General features: G+C 42.8%; 1 protein-coding gene across 3 annotated transcripts in view; it reads right to left on the bottom strand.

The window, feature by feature from the left end:
• The window catches only part of GRIN2B (glutamate ionotropic receptor NMDA type subunit 2B), a 544,413-nt gene that overhangs the window by 394,073 nt on the left and 135,914 nt on the right, over positions 1-14,426 (bottom strand). Inside the window, exon 1 of one of the 3 annotated variants that reach the window (XM_056523791.1) lies at positions 8,137-8,191. The exons of the other annotated variants lie outside the window; for them this stretch is intronic. The gene's annotated coding sequence lies outside the window, so the exon portion shown is untranslated. Of the gene's footprint in view, positions 1-8,136; positions 8,192-14,426 lie in introns of those variants that run through there. 3 annotated transcript variants of the gene reach the window in all.

The following is a 14,426-nucleotide window of genomic DNA, read 5'->3' as shown; positions in this document are numbered from 1 at the left end:
GCTTCTCATTGGGAGCACTGGGGTCCCGTTCTGGTGATCTTGGGGGGACCCAGCAGTCGGACCAACCCCGATCAGCTACTTATCCCCTATCCTGTTGATAGGGGATGAGTTAAAGGGGTACTCCAGTGGAATTATTTTTTTTTTTTTTAAATCAACTGGTGCCAGAAAGTTAAACAGATTTGTAAATGACTTCTATTAAAAATCTTAACCCTTCCAGTACTTTTTAGCAGCTGTATGCCGCAGAGGAAATTTTTTTCTTTTTGAATTTGTTTTTTGTCTGGTCCACAGTGCTCTCTGCTGACACCTGATGCCCGTATCAGGAATTGTCCAGAGCAGGAGAAAATCCCCATAGCAAACCTATGCTGCTCTGGACAGTTCCTGACACTGACAGAGGTGTCAGCAGAGAGCACTGTGGACAAGACAAAAAAGAAAATCAAAAAGAAAAGAATTTCCTCTGTACCATACAGCTGCTAAAAAGTACTGGAAGGGTAAAGATTTTTTAATAGAAGTCATTTACAAATCTGTTTAACTTTCTGGCATCAGTTCATTTAAAAAAAAAAAAGAAAAAGTTGTCCACCGGAGTACCCATTTAATTTTTTCCGGACTACTCCTTTAACTTCCCATAAAGCAGGCCTGCAGATGAAAGGGGGGAGGGGGGTTAAACAGAGGTGCTACAAATGATCATGAAAATCTCGCTCGCTCGGCTGCACACCTTACTACTTGTTATTCTGCAGGATGGTTATATTGATACCCAGAGCAGGTACGGATCCTGCGGTTTCGAAACCATGACCCACAGGAGAAGATAAAATAGGCTGCAGCGGCGGAAAAAAAAATAGAAGATGCTTAATGCATTCTGCTCTAGATTTACGGAAGAAAACACTTGACATTTTCACCAACAAAAACTAAATACCTATTGCCTGGTAAAAAAATAAATAAATAATAAAACATAATAATAATACTTAAGGGCAAACGTTTCCTTCTAGATGGGAGATAAAAGTAATAGCTAGTAACGAATCTGCAGAGCTTAAGTGTCGCCAAAATGGACGCAAGTTTCTTTTTTTATTTTAAATCTGATAGGATAAACCCTGAAATTAGCAAACATTTTGTTACACGGTCTATTCCAGATAAGAAGTGAATTTTGCCGCCTCCGTATGGCGGCGGTGATAAATAAGGAGACGGTTATATAAGGAAACGAATAAAAAGTATGATTGATATAACTAAGACATTGCTTCCCAACCAGTGTGCCTCCAGCTGTTGCAAAACTACCACTTCCAGCATGCCCGGACAGCCGTTGGCTGTCCGGGCATGCTGGAAGTGGTAGTTTTGCAACAGCTGGAGGCACACTGGTTGGGAAACACTGATTTATGTGATATACTAGAAGACTCCCCCTCCCTCCTAATACAATAAGAGTATCATAAATTTCACCGTGCAAGGCAAAAGCGATGGAGATTGATGTGAGAGTCTTATCGAGAGGCTTAGAATGCGGTGACACCGTGAAGCATTAGGATCAATAGAAAAAATTCCCAGGAGAAGGACATTAGGCAATGGAAATGAGAATTGGCTTTTTGAAGTATTGAGATAGAAAAGGTAACCCTAAAGATTATGGGGGACATGTATCAATAATGGTGTAGCAATGTGTGATTTTATATATGTTTTTTTTTTTGCGTTAAATGGAGCATATTTGCGCCACAATTATCAATTGTCGTATACAAGTTTGTAATTTTGGCACAAATGTAGCCCTACAAAAGGCGCAGACCCCAGAATTCCAGGCAGTAAATCTGATTTTTGGGACGTTCTATTGTTGTAGCTATTTTCTCTGTCACTTTATTCATGGTGTACATTTGCGCCTAAATGAAGGTATTTGCGCCTAAACTTGCACCAAATCGAAAAGTCGCAATTAATTAATTCCAGACCAAAGAATGATTGTAACTGAAATCACGACTAACAAAGTGAAATCAGTGATTTTGTTCAAAACCATTTGGTGCAATTGTTTGTCGCAAAAAATGACATAAAGGAAAAATTGCGACAAATCACAGACAAAAAAACAGGGTAAAAAGCTTCATACATGCCCCCCTATGTATAGACACACATATATGTATGTATATATATATATATATATATATATATATATATATATATATATATATAATTTTTTTTTTTTTTTTTTTTTTTGGAGAAGGGGAAAGGGATAATAGTGGACGGTCGATATGTGTCACCAAGGCCCCTGGTGCTGCCATGCAGATTGACACTGTTGCTGTAGTATGGCTGGAAGGCCAATCCGGGACGGCTCTTACTGGGAATGGTCAAGTGTAGGGTGGGGGCCATTCCCCACAGTCCAAGCAGTCTTTTGTTGGCCTTAAAGCTAGGCTGCCTCACCAGCCGGATGGGATTTGCTAGTTGCAGCTCACACTGCCAGAGAGAGCTGAGAGTGGAGTTCTTCCCTGAGAATTTGGAAGCTGGTGAGCAGCCTGCCTGGAGGCCTGGAAAAGACTTGCTTGATGCCGCATGACATGGACTGAGGTGTGAACAAACACCTAAGGAATAAAGGTGGACTTTTGTTACATGTTCCTTTGTCCTACATTTAAAGACTGTTTGCTGTTTGCCAAGTGTGAATAAAACACTGATCTTTGAGTTGAAAAGTCCTGTTTCCGTGCCTCTATACTGTAACCGCACCTGCCTGCAATAGCGAGTCATCACAATATATATATATATATATATATATATATATATATATATAATAATAATAATCAGAGGATTATACTCTGGCCACTATGCGGCTTCACGGCACCATACAAAACTGCAGCAATATACTGTATCTGCTGATACCTTTGTATCGCACCCAAGGTCCCCCTTAAGAACTGAGCGTTTTTCCGTTTTTGCACTTTCCTTTTTTCCTCCTTATCTTTTAAAAATCATTACCCTTTCAATTTTACACCTACAGACTCATATGATGGCTTGTTTTTTGCGCCACCAATTCTACTTTGTACTGACATCAGTCGTTTTAACCAGAAATCTACGGAGAAACGGAAAAAAATCATTGTGCAACAAAATTTTTAAAAAACGCCATTTTGTTCATTTTTGGGGCTTCCGTTTCTACGCAGTACATTTTTTTGGCAAACATGAGATCTTATCTTTATTCTGTAGATCTATACGATTTAAATGATACCCTACTTATAAAGGTTTGATTTTGTTTTACTTCTGGAAAAAATCTGAACTATATTCACTAAGATTGATATGTTTGAAAATGTCCTCTTCTGACCCCTCTAACTTTTTTATTTTTCCGTATACGGCCATAATCTGAAGTTTTTATCGGTACTATTTTTGTTTTGATCGGACTTTTTGATCGCTTTTTATTCATTTTTTATGGTATAAAATGTGACCAAAAATTCGCTATTTTGGATTTTGGAATTTTTTTTACATGTACGCCATTGACCGTGCAGTTTAATTAACAATATATTTTTATAGTTCGGACATTTACGCATGCGGCGATACCACATATGTTTATATTTATTTTTATTTACATTGTTTTTTTTTTCTTAATGGGAAAAGGGGGGTGATTCAAACTTTTATTAGGGAAGGGGTTAAATCACATTTATAAACAATTTTTTACACTTTTTTTGCACTGTTATAGCCCCCATAGGGGACTATAACATGTATTACATTGATTGCAGACACTGATCAATGCTATGCCATAGATCAGTGATATCGGTGCTCCACTGCTCCAGCCTGGATCTCAGGCACAGAGCTGTGAATTGACAATCAGACAACGAGGAGGCAGGAAGGGACCCTCCTAGTGTCCTAATAGCTGATAGGGACACAGCGGTTTCACCGCAGTGGTCCTGATCAGCACGACTGAGCTGCCCGGAATGCTTTTTTTTAACTTTAGACGGAGCGATCGCCACGTCTGAAGGGTTAATATCAGGCATCACCGCGTTCGGTGATGTCTGGTAATAGCCACGGGTCCCAGCTCACCATTAGCCGCCGGGACCAACCCGAAATGACGTGGAGTCACCGCGTGACCCCACGTTATATCGCGTCCTTAAGAGGTTAAAGGATAACTTCCAGGTGTAACAACTCATCCCCTATGCCCCAGCTCTCTGCATGAATGGGGCGTGTTGACCACCGCATGAAGTTGCACCCGACACACCTTTACTTTGCCTTTAAACAATTTGGGACAGCCCATATGATGATGTCATATCTTTGAAAGCCTCTAATTGGTTTATTGGCAACATCTGAGATTAGAGACACACCTGTGGATGTATTTTAATGCACACGAGAAACCCACTGCTTCTGTGTGTAACATTATGGGAAAATGTAAAGAAATCAGCCAAGATATGAGGAAGAGGATTGTACAAGTCTGATTATCCTTGGGTGGAATCTCCAGATACCTGCAGGCGCTTCATTCATCTGTACAAACAATTATACACAAGTATCCTGATTTTTGCTACTTTACTACCTTGCAATGTCTTATACTGTCTGGGACTGGCCCGGTGGCTACCTGGATTGTGTTGGCATTTTATGTTTTTTGTTTGTTTGTTTTTTCTTTGGTTGGAAAAGCACGAAAAATAAATACTTTAAAATTAAATAAAAATCTCTATCTCTCATTATTCTGGCATTTGGCAAATGTAAATATTTTTTGTAATCCTAATTGACCTAAAACAGGGTAAGAGTTAAGATCAGATTTTATGTCAGAAAGTTAGAAAAACAAGCATATGTGTCTTGTTAAATAGCGTATGTAAACTTCTGGATTTAACTGTACGTCCCAGAGTTCTTTTTTAAGGAGTACTCCAGCTTAGAACTTTTTTGTGCCATCATCCCCAGGGTGCCAGCATATAAAACAACAGACTGGACTTAGCTGCCACCGCTGGTCTTACCGCTCCAGTCCTTAGCTGCTCCAGTGGTCAACATGGTGTGGTAGAGGGTGTGATGAGGGCAGATGTTGTTACCCTAGGGGCAGATGCCATTAACCCCTTGTATTCGTGACACCAGGGTGTGGTTTATTCTCAATACCACCCAAAGGTTTACCACTGGATCCTGGGCTAGGCACGGGGGCAATAATGACTCGGATGCCAAGTTACGGATAACGGTAGCTTTACTGAATTAGACAGGTGGAAAAGTCTATACAGCTTGGCCAGGCCCACGGAGGTGACCAGTGACTTCAGAGACCTTAGGGCTTGCTGGGACTTGCAGTGGACTGGTACAATTATGATGCAGGCCACGTTGACTGAAGACAGGTTGACTTGACTGACTAGACCCTGTTTGTAGCTTACCAGCTCTGATTTGGACCTGGGGGTAGTGGACTTGTAGACTTGTGGCTGCTTGACAGACTTTAGGCCTCCTCTGGACTCCAGACATACTCTTAGGACATTACTGCACTGTGGTTCAGCAAAGACTTAAAGGGGTATTAACTGGCTCCGGAAAGTTTAACAGATTTGTAAATTACTTCTATTAAAAAAATCTTAATCCTTCCAATAGTTATTAGCTTCTGAAGTTGAGTTGCTGTTTTCTGTCTAACTGCTTTCTGATGACTCACATCCCGGGAGCTGTCCAGCTCCTATGGGGATATTTTCCCATCATGCAATGGATATTCTCCCATCATGCACAGCTCCCGGGACATGACATCATCATTGAGCAGTTAGACAGAAAACTTCAGAAGCTAATAACTATTGGAAGGATTAAGATTTTTTAATAGAAGTAATTTACAAATCTGTTTAACTTTCTGGAGCCAGTTGATATATAAAAAAAAGTTTTTGCCTGGAATACCCCTTTAACTGGAACTCAAGAGAGCGAGCTAGCTCCTCCAAGGGCTTATATGGGGGAGACTAGGAAAGGTCCCATAGGTCACCCTAAGGTCACATGAGCACTGATACCTCACTGGGTTACAATCACATGACACCGTTTCTTAAAGCTAAAACATTTTATATACATTACATAGCATAACAATAACAGTACAAGGGGGCCCAGGGGACACTGCAGGGAGGCTGCCTGACAAGGCAGTAAGGGTACAACTCCTGTACCAGGCCACCACAATGGCATAGATCTTACTTCATATTCTACAGTAGAAGCCCAGGGATGATGGCACAAAAATGTTCTAAGCTGGAGAACTCCAGTTCTTTTGCTGTGAGTTCGGACCAGACAGGATAGCCTTCTCTCCACTTAAAGGAATTCTGTCATCAGTGTCACCTGCATTAACCTGTCGGTACAGACAGGTAGTGCAGGTGAAACTCATGACAACCATACTTACCTGGTCCTTTCTGTGCTCTGGTTTTCCCACAATCTTCTGTTCCAGGGACAACTTGGCGCATGAGTGGAACTTCGTGACGTTACCGATGCTGCTTCCCTGCTGGGTCCCGCTGTTAGAAAACAGCAGTGGTGACATCACAAAGCTCCGCACATGCTCCATGTCAGCCCCGGAACGGGAGATTGTAGGGAAAATCAGAGCACAGAAAGGGACCAGGTAAGTATGGTTGTCATCAGTGTCACCTGCACTATCTTTCTGTACCGACAGGTTAGTTCATGTGACACTGATGACAGAGTTCCTTTAAGTACCGTATTTTTCGCCGTATAAGACGCACTTTTTCTTCCCCAAAACTGGGGGGGAAAAGTTGGTGCGTCTTATACGGCGAATACACCCCTATCGCGGTGATGCCCTGTATTAACCCTTCAGATGCGGCGATCAAAGCTGACCGCCGCGTCTGAAAGGAAAGTGACACTAACCCGGCTGTTCAGTCGAGCTGTTCGGGACCACCGCGATTTCACCGATTCCGAACCGCAGTCCCGAACAGCCCGACTGAATAGCCGGGTTAGTGCTTACAGGACATCGGGAGGGACCTTACCTGCCTCCTCGGTGTCTTCTCCGTTCAGGGATCCCCTGTATGGCCGGCGCTGACCTTCCTCGTCATCACGTCGTCGCGTACGTGCGTCGGCGTGCGTAACGACGTGATGGCGGCGATGGAGAGCGAGGATACCCGGCTGGCAGCAGAGACGTTCCGGAGCGACGGGGACATGGTGACAGCGATGGAGCGACATCCAGGGCAGCGGTGACGGGTCGGGAGCGGCGGGGACACGTGAGTATTACCTCCTCCTGCAGTGGTCTTCAATCTGCGGACCTCCAGATGTTGCAAAACTACAACTCCCAGCATGCCCGGACAGCCAACGGCTGTCCGGGCATGCTGGGAGTTGTAGTTTTGCAACATCTGGAGGTCCGCAGGTTGAAGACCACTATTGGGTTCAAAATCTTTATTTTTTTAGATTTTGCCCCTAAAAATTGGGTGCGTCTTATACGCCGGTGCGTCCTATAGGACGAAAAATACGGTATCATTGAGATAGAATGCAAAGATTTGTGTCTTTTTATGACTTTAAAGGGGTACTCCGGTGGAAAACATTTTGGTGCCAGAAAGTTAAACAGATTTGTAAATTACTTCTATAAAAAAAAATATATATATATATATATATATTTATTCTTCCAGTACTTATTACCTGCTATATACTACAGAGAAAGTTCTTCTTTTTGGATTTCATTTTTTTTTTCTGTCTCTGCTGACACCTCTTTCTGTATCAGGAACTGTCCAGAACAGGAGCAAATCCCCATAGCAAACCAATGCTCCTCTGGACAATTTCCTGATACAGACAGAGGTGTCAGCAGAGATCACTGTGGACAGAAAAAAAAAAAAAGAAATCCAAAAACAAAAGAACTTTCTCTGTAATATACAGCCACTAATAAGTACTGGAAGGATAAAGATTTTTTTTTTTTATAGAAGTAATTTACAAATCCATTTAACTTTCTGGCACCAGTTTCTAAAAATAAATAAAAAGAAATGTTTTCTATTGCAGTACCCCTTTAATGAACCACTCCTGATTTTGAGTTGAAACGCTACATGTGAACACAGCCTAATGGTTGTGGAAAAAGCCTGTGTTAGGACAGTTTCACATTTTGGGAAAAATGCTACTACAGTTTTTGATGAAGTTATAGGGGGGTATTTATCAATTTTGCCTGTTGACAGTTTCTTTTTACCCTTTTTTTTCACTTTGGTTTTCGTGGACATGCGCCAAATTTATCATTTGGTGCAAGTAGTTAGTAATTTTGGCTCAAATGCCGAAATCAGCTGTTCACAGCGCCTTTTACACAGAACTTACCGCCACAGAGGACAGCGGAGGAGATTTATCAAAACCCGTCCAGAGGAAAAGTTGCTGAGTTGCCCATAGCAACCAATCAGATTCATTCTTTCATTTTTAACAAGGCCTCTGCAAAATGAAAGAAGCGATCTGATTGGTTGCTATGGGCAACTCAGCAACTTTTCCTTTGCACAGGTTTTGATAAATCTCCCCCAGCGTATTTTACCCCTTGTGCAGCCATTTCGGGGTCCCTCCTGCAGTATATCAGCAAGCGACATGAGTTATTTTCTTTTGTGGGGTTTATAGTCACCATGTGAACTGGATTTTATTTTCAACTTGAGTATTTTTTATTTTTTTTTGGTTACTTTAGTGCAGTGGTCTTCAACCTGCGGACCTCCAGATGCTGCAAAACTACAATTCCCAGCATGCCCGGACAGCCAACGGCTGTCCGGGCATGCTGGGAATTGTAGTTTTGCAACATCTGGAGGTCCGCAGGTTGGAGACCACCGCTTTAGTGCTTACCTTTCCTGACCCTGTGTGGCCATGTCCAATGCTGGCTCAACGGAGGGTGAAGGTTCCTCAGAGACAAAAAACACTTAAATCCTTTGATAAATAACCCCAATTGTGCTCAAATCTTGAACTGGATCCAGCAGGAAGGAGAAGTAGGAGGCCTTCCAAATCCTTCTTCCACTTTTGGTATAAAAAAGTGCAGTGGAATCTTTCCAACAAAATGCTGCGCATGAAATCCCCCCCCCCCCGTATTGTCTAGTGTTGAGCGGCATAGGCCATATTCGAATTCGCGATATTTCGCGAATATACGGACGAATATTCGTCATATATTCGCAAAATTCGCATATTCGTAATATTCACGGTTTATTTTCGCATATGTGAAAAATTAGCATATGCGAAAATTTGCATATAAAAAAGTTAGCATGTGCGAAAATTAGCATGTCCAAATTTTCGCATATGTGAAAATTCGTATATGCAGATTTACACATATACGAATATTCGCTTGGCGGTCTCACACGGTAGTATTAGAGCCTTCTTTACACCACCCAAGCTGGAAGCAGAGAGGGATGATCACTGTGATGTGTACTGTGAAAGAAAAAAAATATTCGTAATTGCGCATCTATAGTGATATATTCGAGAATATTCGCGAATTTGAGAATATGTGATATTCGCGAATAAAATTCGCATTGCGAATATTTGCGAGCAACACTAGTATTGTCAGCATAATTCTCCTCCTAGGACGGACACAGATTGTCATTTACTGTTAAAAAGCCATTAACTGTGTTATAATACCAGAGGGAAAACTAAATTATATTCTTAAAATTATTTGTGTAATTAATAAAAAACAAAATCAGTATAATGTGTAAAAAAAATAAAAATAGTGTAATGCATATTCAGTAAAGCCCCAGGGCAACGAAAGGGAAAGATGAGATGCTTAACTGAATCGCTGCAGCATACTATGTATAGCATTATTATGGGGTATACAGACCATGCTGTGATCTCCTTCTGATCATGTATGTATGTAATATATATATTTCTGATTTAGGAAACCCAATATATATATATATATATATATATATATATATATATATATATGTTCAAGATTATGAAATTGTAATTTACGAGAGAAAGGTTGTCCAGGAACAGTAAAACAGAAACACAAAAACAGCATCAAAACAGGTTATGTGTGGTACTGCTGCTCAGTTCCATTAAAAGGTACTCCGATGGAAAACATTTTTTCTCACAATTCTTCTGTGATTTTCATCCCAATATTTATTTTTAACAGCAAACAAAATGACTGCTGTCTCGGATTTTTCCCAGCTTTCAATGCGGCCGAGACCTGACATCACTAGTCAGCGGATGACAGGGAGCCTTTCTGCTTCAATGGGTTGAGAGAGCAATCTGCAAGTAATGCAACAGCTGGAGGCACCTTGATTGAAAACCACAGGTCTGCAGCTCATTTATGTTTCAATGGGTGGGGTGGCTGATGTGTGGGAAGGAGGAAAATGGTATCATGGGATTTGTAGGCAAACAAGAAAACTGAAAACAGGAAATACAAGTTCACAGAAATCTAGCCACAGTGTTATGGTAATCTCACAGCATAGCCATTTAGCCCAAGACAAGCGCAGATCCTTCCTAAGCATGTCCATTACTGTCTGGCAGGTACGTACTAAAATCAACTTATGGTGGAGAACCCCTTGATGCCTGGGCATAGTGTTATTGACCTATATACAGTACCAGACTGCAGAATGGAAATACCTGATATGAAGGTGGTATTCTACTCTAAATTCCTCTTTTGTGTAATTAACTTTACCAACCCTGATAAGGGCAGAATGCTGGTGACTTTAGGTAGGCAGCAAATTACTTATCATTCTAAAAAATTTTAGTTTTTATAGTCAATAACCCAAAGTGTTGTGAGCCATTACCAAAATCTTTAGGCGCACTGAGCAGGGACGTGCACACATAGACTCAAAAGGGAGCTTGAGCCCCTTCCCTTTTAATGCACCTGCCCTATGATGCCCTCACTGATTGGGACCTCCATGGAGTGATGAGGTCTCATTCAGCTGACATGACTTCTGAAGGTCCCCTATCTCAGGAATTGTGTTGTATTAACACATGTAAGGTTTTTAGAAACTTGTTATTATAATGAGAAGTGCCCTTTTATCTAATTGAGCCCCTGCGCCCCAAAATGTCTGGGCACGTCCCTGGCACTGACTACCTGGCTTCTCAGATATGTCTGATCCTGTACTAACAAAGAATTTTAAAAATTCTACTTCTATCTCTCTGGTGATATTGGAGAAGCTATACTGAATATAGATAGAACTGGAGGAGCTCTACTGTCATACACTGCTGCCCTCCATATAACAGTGTGACTGAACATGCAATGAGTTTGTAACTTTCTGTAAGATTAAACAGGCGGGAAGTCACACCGTCTACCTGAAATCTAATCCAATACTCATGCTGCAAGAGTGGCTTCCCATAAATATGAACAGAAATTGTACACAAATTCAATGGTCACACATCTTACCCATTGAAAGAAATGCTTTTGCAACTCAAATATCTGAAAAATCTGAATGTAACTCTAGTCATACGGCACGGGTTGGAGTTTTTCTAGGTAGATTAGAAAATTTGTAGTTGTAGAAATTTGCAACCTGTACCTAAAACACATAGGCTATCTTCAGAAAGAGTTAAATTAACCACTAAGGGACCCAGGGCATACAGGTACGCTCTCGCTCCCTGGTACTTAAGGACCCAGGGCGTACCTGTACGCCCATGGGAATTTCGGGCCCCTGCCGCGCACCTGGCGGGGACCAGACCGTGATTCCTGCTGAAGCCATTCAGCAGGCATCCCGTGACAATGCCCAGGGGGGTCCTGTGACCCCCCATGTCGGCGATCGCCGCAAATCGCCCGTGAATTCACACCGGCGATTTGCGGCAATTCTGGTCATACAGGTCACGTGTGACCCGATGACCCGGAGTTAGATGGTGATCACCTCCTGTAGCTAGGGGGAGGTGGAAATCCCGTCACCCCCCATGAGCGCTGCTATTGGTCGGACAGCCGGCAGAGGAGGGGTTAATGTCCCCTTCTCTCACCTCTGCTCGCCCACCGAGTTCAGTAAGTGGGCAGAGCTGTGAGAAGGAGCCAGCCCCCCCCCCCCACTGTGAAGATCTGAGCCCCTCAGGGATAAAAAAGGGTACATTAGTTCAGGGTGAGTTTTGTCTGCAGGGACAGGTAGGAATTAAAAATAAAAAAAAAGGGAAAAAATCCTCCCCCCCCATGACCCCCTAATAGGCCCTTAAGGGTCCGCCACAGTTTTTTCAGTGTGACCGGGGCCCTATTTGGGGTTCAGGGCGCTGCATTTGCCCCCCCCCCCCCATTTTTTTTTTGCCCCCCCTTTTTCCCCCCCATATAACGGTGTGTGATTTCTAATCACACACCGTTATATATATAAAGTTCACACCAAACATACACACTACACACTCCCCCCCCCCCCCAACACACACACACAATGAATGGTACGCCATTGATGCAGCCGAAATGAGGACATTTTGGGGCCTCGTGCTGCATATGGGCCTGGTCAAAAAACCCAGTGTCAGACAGTACTGAAGCGGGGACATCCTCTACCAGACCCCGCTTTACAGTATGGCCATGGCACGGCAGCGGTTCGAGGCCATTCGGAAATGCCTGCATTACACTGATCCCGCCTATGAGCGGCTTTACAAAGTGAGGCCGGTCATAAATCACTTTGGGGCCAAATTTTTGGAGGCCTACGTACCGCTCAGGGAGCTCTCGGTAGATGAGTCTCTTATCAGTTTTAAAGGGAAACTCATTTTCCGCCAGTATATTCCCTCAAAGCGGGAGCGGTATGGTGTGAAACTCTACAAACTTTGTGAGAGTACCTACGGGTACACTTACAAGTTTAGAGTATATGAGGGACGAGATTCCCGTATTGAACCCCCAGAATGTTCCCCCACTCTGGTTGCTAGCGGGAGAATCGTTTGGGACCTTGTGCACCCATTGCCACGTTACCACCTTTTCGTGGACAACTTTTATACCAGCATCCCTCTGTTCACATCCCTTGCCGCCAGATCCACATCCGCTTGTGGGACTGTGCGGAAGAACCAGAGAAGCCTCCCTCTAAATTTTGTTCAGACATCTATGCCCAAGGGTGAGTCCCGTGCCCTTACCCATGAAAACCTGTTGCTGGTCAAGTATAAGAAGGATGTCCTTATGCTGACCACAATTCATGGTAACGGCAGCTCACCTGTCCCTGTGCGAGGTACCACAACACCGGTCCTCAAGCCCGATGGTATTCTGGACTACAATCGGCATATGGGGGGAGTTGATCTCTCTGATCAAGTCCTCAAGCCATACAATGCCATGCGGAAAACACATGGTACAAAAAAGTTGCGGTCTACATGGTACAGGTTGCCATGTACAACCCTTTTGTACTGTACCAGAACTCTGGCAACACAGGGACATTCCTGCAGTTCCAAGAAGAAGTCCTAAAGGTCCTGATCTTTGGTGACCGGGAAAGAGCAGGCCGGACTTCCCAAGGAACTGAAGTTATAGGTGCCAGAAAAAATGCAGAGTGTGTCACAAGAGGGGGATACGGAAGGACACCACCACTCAATGTGACACTTGCCCCGATCATCCGGGCCTCTGCATTAAAAACTGCTTCAGGGAGTATCACACTTCCATGCAGTACTACATTTTCCCTTTTCATTTTAATTTCCTATAATTTGACCCCAATGTACCAAGTCCAGAGTACATTCCAAGTTTTAACCCCATAAACCCCTAAATTGCCCCAAAAAATGTTTCATCCCCAAAAAAAAATTATAAGACCTCTGGGGGTATTTTTTCCAAATATGGGTTATGGGTCACTGAGTCACTATCATCATGAACTTTTTATGTTGCCTCAAATGCGCAGTGCTCTCTCTCCACCTGATTGGGGTGCGCATTTGAGGCAACAGGTTAGGGACGGCCACACACATCACATTCCCAGAATGATGATTCAGAGCATAGGGTTTGGTGTGGACATATTTTTTAGTTTTGGCTATGCTCTGGGTCATCATTCTGGGAACATAACCTATTTTATCATTTTACGGTCCACTGTACCCCATTTTAGTAATTTACCCCTTGTAACGCTCCTTGAGGGGGGGTCCCGCTGTTCTGGCTCCATAGGAAGCTATGTAGAAGCTAAAGGCCCCTGACTGCGCTCCTGCTCTACCGAGACCGGTGTGCACCCGCAGAGCTGTTTACAGTGGGGATCAAAAGTTTGGGCACCCCAGGAAAAAAATTGTATTAATGTGCATAAAGAAGCCAAGGAAAGATGGAAAAATCTCCAAATGGCATTAAATTACAGATTAGACATTCTTATAATATGTAAAAAAAAAATTTGATTTCCATCATTTACACTTTCAAAATAACAGGAAACAAAAAAATGGTGTCTGCAAAAGTTTGGGCACCCTGTAGAATGTATAGCATGCACTGCCCCCTTTGCAAAGCTGAGACCTGCCAGTGTCATGGATTGTTCTCAATTATCATCTGGGAAGACCAGGTGATGTCAATCTCAAAGGTTTTAAATGCCCAGACTCATCTGACTTTGCCCCAACAATCAGCACCATGGGTTCTTCTAAAAATCTAGAAATCTGAAAGAGAAGGCTATAAGACGATAGAAAAACATTTTCAGATGTCAATATCCTCTGTTCGGAATGTAATTAAGAAATGGTAGCCATCAGGAACAGTGGAAGTTAAAGCAAGATCTGGAAGACCAAGAAAAATATCAGACAGAACAGCT

Source organism: Hyla sarda, chromosome 6 (genome assembly GCF_029499605.1).
Source record: "Hyla sarda isolate aHylSar1 chromosome 6, aHylSar1.hap1, whole genome shotgun sequence".
Lineage (NCBI taxonomy): Eukaryota > Metazoa > Chordata > Amphibia > Anura > Hylidae > Hyla > Hyla sarda.
The sequence above is the reverse complement of the archived record's forward strand: the minus strand, read 5'-3'. Positions and strand labels throughout refer to the sequence as shown.